This window comes from Prionailurus viverrinus, chromosome A1, assembly GCF_022837055.1.
Source record: "Prionailurus viverrinus isolate Anna chromosome A1, UM_Priviv_1.0, whole genome shotgun sequence".
Classification (NCBI taxonomy): Eukaryota; Metazoa; Chordata; class Mammalia; order Carnivora; family Felidae; genus Prionailurus; species Prionailurus viverrinus.
In genome coordinates, this window is record NC_062561.1 from 105,650,295 (window position 1) to 105,658,259 (window position 7,965).

Sequence of the window (7,965 nt, forward strand, 5' to 3'; positions counted from 1 at the left end):
AAAATTATATGATCATTTTAAGAGATGCAGAAAAAGAACTGGACCAAGTTCAATATGCATGTATGATAAAAACACTCAACAAGTGGGTATAGAGATAAAGTACCTCCACCTAATAAACTCCACATATGACACATTCACAGTTAACATCATATTAATGGTGAAAAGCTGACAGGTTTTCCTCTAAGAACAGGAAAAAACAAGATACCCACTCTTAACACTTTTATTCAACATGCTATTAGAAATCCTAGGCAGAGCAATTAGACAAGAAACAAAATGCATCAAAATCAAAAAGGAAGAATTAAAACTATCATTATTTGCATATGGCATGATAATCTATATAGAAAACCCTGAAGACTTTACCAAAACCTGTTAGAACTAATTGACAAATTTAATAAAGTTGCAGGATTCAAAAAATCAACACGCAAAAATCTGTTTCATTTTTTTTTTTACATAATAATCAACTATCAGACTAAGAAAATAATCTCACCTAAACTGCATCAAAAAGAATGAAATACCTTAGCAACAAATTTAACTAAGCAGGGTGGGAGGTGGGAACTGTAAGGTATTGATATAGTAATGAATATAGTAAATTAAAGAAAACAAAAATAATGGAAAGATAGCTCATGGTCACGGACTGAATAATCAATATTGTTAAAATATACATAGTACCCAAAGAAAACTACAGACTGAATGTAATCTCTATCCAAACTCCAATGGCACTCATAAAATTAGCATAAACCATTCTAAAACTTCTAAGGAACCACATAAGTCCCCAAACAGTCAAAGCAATCTTGAGAAAGAAGATCAAAGCTAAAGGTATCATGTTTCCTTATTTCAAAATGTATTACAGCTATAGTGATCAAAAAAGTATTGTGAAAGGCCTAAAAAAACCATGAAGATCCATTTGACAGAATAGAGAGCCCAGAAATAAACCCACATGTACATGGTTGATTAATTTAGGGTAAAGGAGGCAAGAATATACAATGAAGAAATGACAGCTTCCTCAATAAATGGTGTTGGGAAAACTGGGCTGCCACATGGAAAAGAATAAAACTGAACCACTCTCTTATGCCATATGCAAACTAACTCAGGATGGATGAAATATTTCAAGACCTGAAACCATAAAATTCCTAGAAGAAAACTGGCAGCAAGTTGCTTAACTTTGGTCTTGCCAATTATGTTTGGATTTGACACCAAAAGCAAGATAACAAAATCCAAAGTTAACAAATGAGACTATATCAAACTAAAAAGCTCTGCACAGCAAAGAAAACAACTAACATTGATAAGGCAACCTGTGGCATGGGAGAGAATGTTTGCAAACCATTTATCTAATAAAAGATTTAATATCCAAAATACATGAAGAATTCATACAACTCAATAGCAAAAACCAAACAATCTCATTAAAATAAGGCAGAGGATATAGAGAGCTGTTTTTCCAAAGAACACATACAGATATCCAAGGAACATGTAAAGGTGTTCAACATCGCTCATGATCAGGGAGAAAGAAGTAAATCAAAACAAAAATGATGTATCACTTCATACCTTTTAGAATAGTTATTATCAATGCACCTGGGTGGTTCAGTTAGTTGAGCATCTGACCCTTGGTCTTGGCTCAGGTCATGATCTCACAGTTCATGGGTTCGAGCCCAGCATCAGGCTCTGTGCTAGCAGTGTGGAGCCTGCTTGGGATTCTCTCTCTTCCTCTGGCCCTCCCCCACTCATGCTTGTATTCTCTCTTAAAAGTAAACTTAAGAAAAAAAAAAAAAAAGAATGGCTATTATCAGAAAGAAAAGAAAGAATGACCAAGATGGTGACATTGAACATTGCTTATTTCACTCCCATTCACAAAACAAACAATTAACAACTATTCTTGGACAAGACACTATTGAGAGAATTCTAAAACTAAGGATGGAGACTGAAGCACCCAAGTAGTCCTAACCAGTAGTTTAGTTTTGCTCATCACCTGCATCAAGCCCATGGTACACTCAGAGCAGGGAATTCTTGGGGGTGCAGGTCTGCCTATTTTGGATCTGCAAAATTTCCAGGCCTGCCTCCTGGTCTTCTCTTGCCCATCTAAGGTGAGCACAGTCATTGCCCCAGCCACTGATGAGTGAAGATCTCAGCCCCACCACACCAGAACCCTACAGGAACAAATGTAAAGCTATATATCCAGAAATATTTGAGCAAAGTCTGGCAACCAGAGCTGATAGTCTACAGAATAAGCCACTGGCCTTAGTAAGCCAGAGAACTTGAAGCCTCTATCAGCCACCACCAAGACAACAAAGAGTCTTACCTGCCTCCGAGCTGGTTCTTCTACTGCATCCATGCAGAAAAACTAACGGCTTCCCCAATTGACAGAGCACAACTGTTGGTCCTGTCTGCCCAGCGACTTTAATACACAGTCTTTTTTGATTAGTATCAACAAATAATACATTGGGTGGGCCCTGGGCCCAGTCCTGCTACCCTCCCTAAAACAGAGAAGCTGATTCATAACTCCATCAACTGCTGCAAATAGTACCCAGTCTGACTGTATAGTAAGTCTGACAAGAAAAACTCAGAAAATTCATAGTTCCTCCTAGAACTTCACTTAGGCAGGAAAGCAAACCAGAAGTCCTACTCAACTCCTTTCAGCTTGCATCATGTCCTCTCCTTCTGATTCAAAGCATTGACCTTGATAGCAAGCCCTACCTGCCCAAAGACATGACCAGCAGACACATCCACACATCTGATCTGAGCTGACTGATGGAAAATGGTCTCTGCCAAACAAATGTGTAAAGTCTAATAAAGGAGGCCACTTACTCAAATGTGCAGATACTAGGGTAAAAAAATGTAGCATCATAAAAAATGTGGTAAACATGACACCATCAGAGGAAACTAATAAAGCTCCAATAATTTATCCTAAAGAAATGGAGAACTATAAACCATCCAACATATAATTCTTAATAATTCTCTTTAAGTATTTTAGTGAACTATAACAACACACAAAGAACTAAACGAAAATAGGAAAACAATGCATGAACAAAATGAGAAGCTCAATGAAGAAATCATAACCATCAAAAAACCTAAAACCAAACAAATTCTAGAGCTGAAAAATACAATGATTGCACTGAAGCAGTCAATAAAGAACTTCAAAACAGACTCAACCATTTAGAAGAAACAATCAGTTACCTTCAAGACAAGAAGTCTGGCATTATCCAGTCAGTGGAACAACAATAACAAGAATGAAATGAATGAAAAAGATAGAAGAAAATCTATAGAAATAATACAGCATCATCAAAAGAAACAATATTGTGATTATGTCAATTCCAGAAGGAAAAAGAGAAAGAGATTGGGACAGCAAATATATTTAAAGTATATATAACAAGGCACTGGCTGGCTTAGTTGGTAGAACAGGTGACTTTCGATTTCAGGGTTCTGAGTTTGAGCCCAATATTGGGTGTAGAGATTACTAAAAAAATAAAATAAATTTTAGAGTATGTTCATACTATAATGGGTGGAAACTTCCCAAAACTCAGGCAAGAAATGGACATCCAATCCATGAGGCCAAAGGACCCCAAAGAGATTGAAATGAATAGGGCTACACTAGGACACAATATAACTAAACGTTCTAAGACAAAGAAATAATTTTTGAAAGCATCCGAAGAAAAGCAAGACATTACATACCAGGTAACTCCCATAATATTATTAGATTTCTAAGAAAAATATTTCAGACCAGGAGAGAATGTGATGATATGTTCCAAATATTCAAACAGAAACCTGTCAGGGACATCTGAGTGGCTCAGTCGGTTGAGCTTCTGACTGTGGCTCAGGTCATGATCTCATGGTTCATGAGCTTGAGGGCATGCTTTGGGTGAGCTCCAGCCCCACAGTGGGTGAGCCCGAGGCCTGTTTCTAGTGAACATGAGCCCCATCTTGGGTAAAAAACATGAACCTCGCTTCAGGAAAGCCCCACTTCTCTCTCTCTCTCTCTCTCTCTCTCTCTCTCTCTCTGCCCCTCACTCATTTGTGCCCTGTCTCAAAAAAAAAAAAGCCTGTCAAACAAGAAGGCTACACCTGGTAAAGCAATCCTTGAAAAATGAAGGAGAGATGAAGACATGAAGGAGAGATGAAGACTTTCCGAGCAAACACTCACTAAGGGAATTCATCGTTACTAGACCTGCCCTCTAAGGAATGATGCAGGCAGTTCTTTGAGTGTAAGTAGAAGGACACTAGTTAACATCCTAAAATGTAAAACAAGTATTGAAAATCTCACTGGTAGGGGCGCCTGGGTGGCTCAGTCGGTTGAGCTTCTGACTTCGGCTCAGGTCATGATCTCACGGTTCGTGGGTTCGAGCCCCACGTCAGGCTCTGTGCTGACAGCTCAGAGCCTGGAGCTTGTTTCGGATTCTGTGTTTCCCTCTCTCTCTGACCCTCCCCCATTCATGCTCTGTCTCTCTCTGTCTCAAAAATAAATAAACATTAAAAAAAATTTTTTTTAAAAAAAAGAAAATCTCACTGGTAATGGTAAATACACAGTCAAAATTAGATGCTGGAATATGGTAATGATAGTGCATTATTCACTTACAACTCTAGTTTAGAAGTTGAAAGTAAGCAGTAAAAACAAAACCTAACTACAATTTGTTATGAGCTGCACAATATAAAAATATGGAGAGAGTAACATCAATAACCTGGAATGTGAGGGAAAGAAGTAAAAGTATAAAGTTTAGAAATGCTATCAAAGTTGTTAGTTAAAAATGAGATAATTTTAAGATATTTTATGTAAACTTCATGGTAACCAGGTAACCATAAGGAAAAGCTCTATAGTGATTACACACACACACACACACACACACACACACACACACACACACACAAAACATGATTGAGAAGTCAAAGTACACTGATACCAAAAGACATGAAATCACACAAAAAACAGTAGGATACAAAACCATGAAAATGGGCCAGTTCCCGTAATATAGTGGTTGTCACGTTCACCTCAGCAGTGTAAATGGATCTACGTAACACTCAGAAAATAATGAACAAAATAGCAAAAGTCCTATATATCAATAATTACCCCAAAATAAAAAGATTAAATTTTCCAACCAAAAAACATTCATGGCTGAATGAATAAAAAGATAAGACTCAATGATATGCTGCCTACCTGAGACTCATTTTTGCCTTAAAGACGCATAAGCTTTGAGTGAATGGACAAAAAAAGTTTCTTCAAGCTGATGGAATCGCCCACCCTGCCCCCAAAAGCAGGTATGGCTGTACTTAGACAAAATGGATTTCAAAAGAGGTAAAAGAGACATAGGAGGGCATTATATATTAATAAAAGGAGTTGATCCATCAACATATATATGCCTATATATGTATAAAACATCTTGTTATAATTACATATATATCTCCACCAACATGTATATGTGTGTGTATATAAACATCTTGTTATAGAAGATATAACTAATGTAAATATTTATGCACTCAACATTGAAGCACCTAAATACATAAAGCAAAACTAAGAGCTAAAAGGATAAATAAATAGCAATGCAATAATAATTGGGGACTTTAGTAAGGGGATTGTATGAATAATGGAAAAACCTTCCAACAAAGTTAAGCCCAGGACCAGACAGCTCCACTGATGAATTTTACCAAATATTTAAACAAAGAATGCCAATTCTTTTTAAACTCTTCCAAAAAATCTTAGAGGAGGGAACATTTCCAAACTAATTTTATGAGGTCAGCATTACCTTGACACCAAAGCCAGATGAGGACATTACCAGAAAAGAAAACTACAAACCAATATCCCTGATGAATACAGATGCAAAAATTCTCAACAAAATACTAGCAAACATAATTCAGAAGCACATTAAAACAATCATTCACAAAGATCAAATGGGATATACCCCTGGGATGCCAGGGTAGTTCAACATACACAAATCAATCAATGTGAAGTTATCACATTAATAAAATGAAAGCTAAATATTATATGGTCATGTCAATGGAAGCAGAAAGAGCATTTGACAAAATTCATCATTCATTCACGACAAAAGGTTTTCGCAAATCAGGAACAGAAGCAATGTAGCACAAGGTAACAGAGATCATATATGATAATCCCACAGGTAATACCATATTCAATGACAAAAGATATAAAGTTTTTTTTCTAAGATCAAGAGGAAGACAAGGGTGTCTCCTCACACTATTCCTGTTCAACATACAAATTGAAGTCTTAGCCAGACCTATCAGGAAAAAAAAAAAAAAAAAAAACCAGGAAAGAAATCCAAGTCTTAGAATTGCAAAGAAGGAAATAAAATTTTCTCTATTTGTAGATGACAGGATTCTATACACAGAAAATTGTAAAGACTGCACCTAAAAACTCTTAGATCTCATCATTTAAATTCAGTAAAATTACAAGATACAAAATTCACATACAAAACTCAGTAGCATTTCTGTGCACTATCAATAAATTATCTGAAAAATAAATAAAGAAAATGATCCCATTTACAATAGCATCCTAAACAAAATACTTAAAAATAAATTTAACCAAGTAGGTAAAAGATCCTCTCTCTACTCAGAAAACTACAAGACACTGATGAAAGAAATCAAAGACAAGTAACTGGAAAGCTGTCCCATGTTCATGCATCGGAAAAAGTAATATTGCAACAATGTTCATATTACTCAAAGCCATCTATAGATTCAAAGCAATCTCTATCAAAATTCCAGTGGAATCTCTAAAGAATCTTAACAATCCTAAAATGTATGTGGAACCATAAAAGACCCCTAATAGTTAAGCAGGACTGAGAAAGAAGAATAAAGCAGGAGGCATCACACTTTTTTATTTTAAGCTATACTATGAAGCTATTGTCATCCAAGCAGTATGGTACTGGCCTAAAAACAGATGTATAAGCCAGTGGAATGGAATCAAAAGTCCAGAAGTAAACCCACACATTACAGTTAACTAATATTGGATAAGAGAACCAAGAATACTCAATGGAGGAAAGACAGTACTGTCATTAAGTGGTGCTGCACAAACTAGTCACATGTAAAAGAATGAAACTAGACCCCTATCTCACACAACTCCAAAAACTAACTTGAAATGTATTATAGATCTAAATATAAGACTGGAAACCATAAATCTTCTAGAAGAAAACCTAAGAAAAAAGCATCTTGACATGGGCCTTGCAAATGAGATTTTTTTGGATATAACAACTAAAGTGAAATCAACCAAATGAAAAATTAAATGAAAAATTAAAAAGTGGGACTACGTCAAACTGAAAAGCTTCTGTATAGCAAAAAAAAAAAAAAAAAAAAAAAAAAAAAAAGAAAGAAAAGAAAGAAAAAAAGACAATCTACAGCATGGGAAAAAAACTTGTAAACCATATGTAGGATAAAGAGTAAAAATGCAAATATATGAAGAACTCAGATGACTCAATAGCAAAAAAATGCAAACAATCCAACTGAAAAATGGGCAAAAGTCCTTACCCAACATTTTTCCAAGGAAGATATTTGAGTGGCCAACAGGTACATGGAAAGATGCTTAACATCACTAATCCTTAGGGAAATACAAATCAAAACAAAAATGAGGCATCACCTCATGCATGTCAGAATGACTAATATTAAACAAACCAGAGATAGCATATAGTGGGGACAATGTGGGGAGAAGAGAACCTCCATACCCTATTGGTGGGACTGTAAATTTGTGCATCCACTATCAAAAACAGTATGGAGGTTCGTCTAAAAAATTAAAAACAGAACTACCATATGATCCATCAATTCTACTTCTGGGAATATATCTGCAGAAAATTAAAACACTATGATAAAAAGATATCTGTATTTTCATGTTAATAGCATTATTTATAATAGCCAAGACACGGAAATAACCTAAGTGGCATTTGAAGGATGAATGTATAAATAAAATCTGGTGTGTATATTATACACCTATGTACATACATACACAATGGAATATAGTTCAACCTTAAATAAGAGGAA

The 7,965-nt window shown here is 35.6% G+C and overlaps 1 non-coding gene across 1 annotated transcript; it reads left to right on the forward strand.

Moving 5' to 3' along the window:
- Window positions 1-4,262: 4,262 nt before the first annotated feature.
- On the forward strand, window positions 4,263-4,347 carry TRNAR-UCG (transfer RNA arginine (anticodon UCG)). Its single transcript has one exon. It is a non-coding gene; the product is annotated as a tRNA-Arg (tRNA).
- The last annotated feature ends 3,618 nt before the right edge of the window (window positions 4,348-7,965 follow it).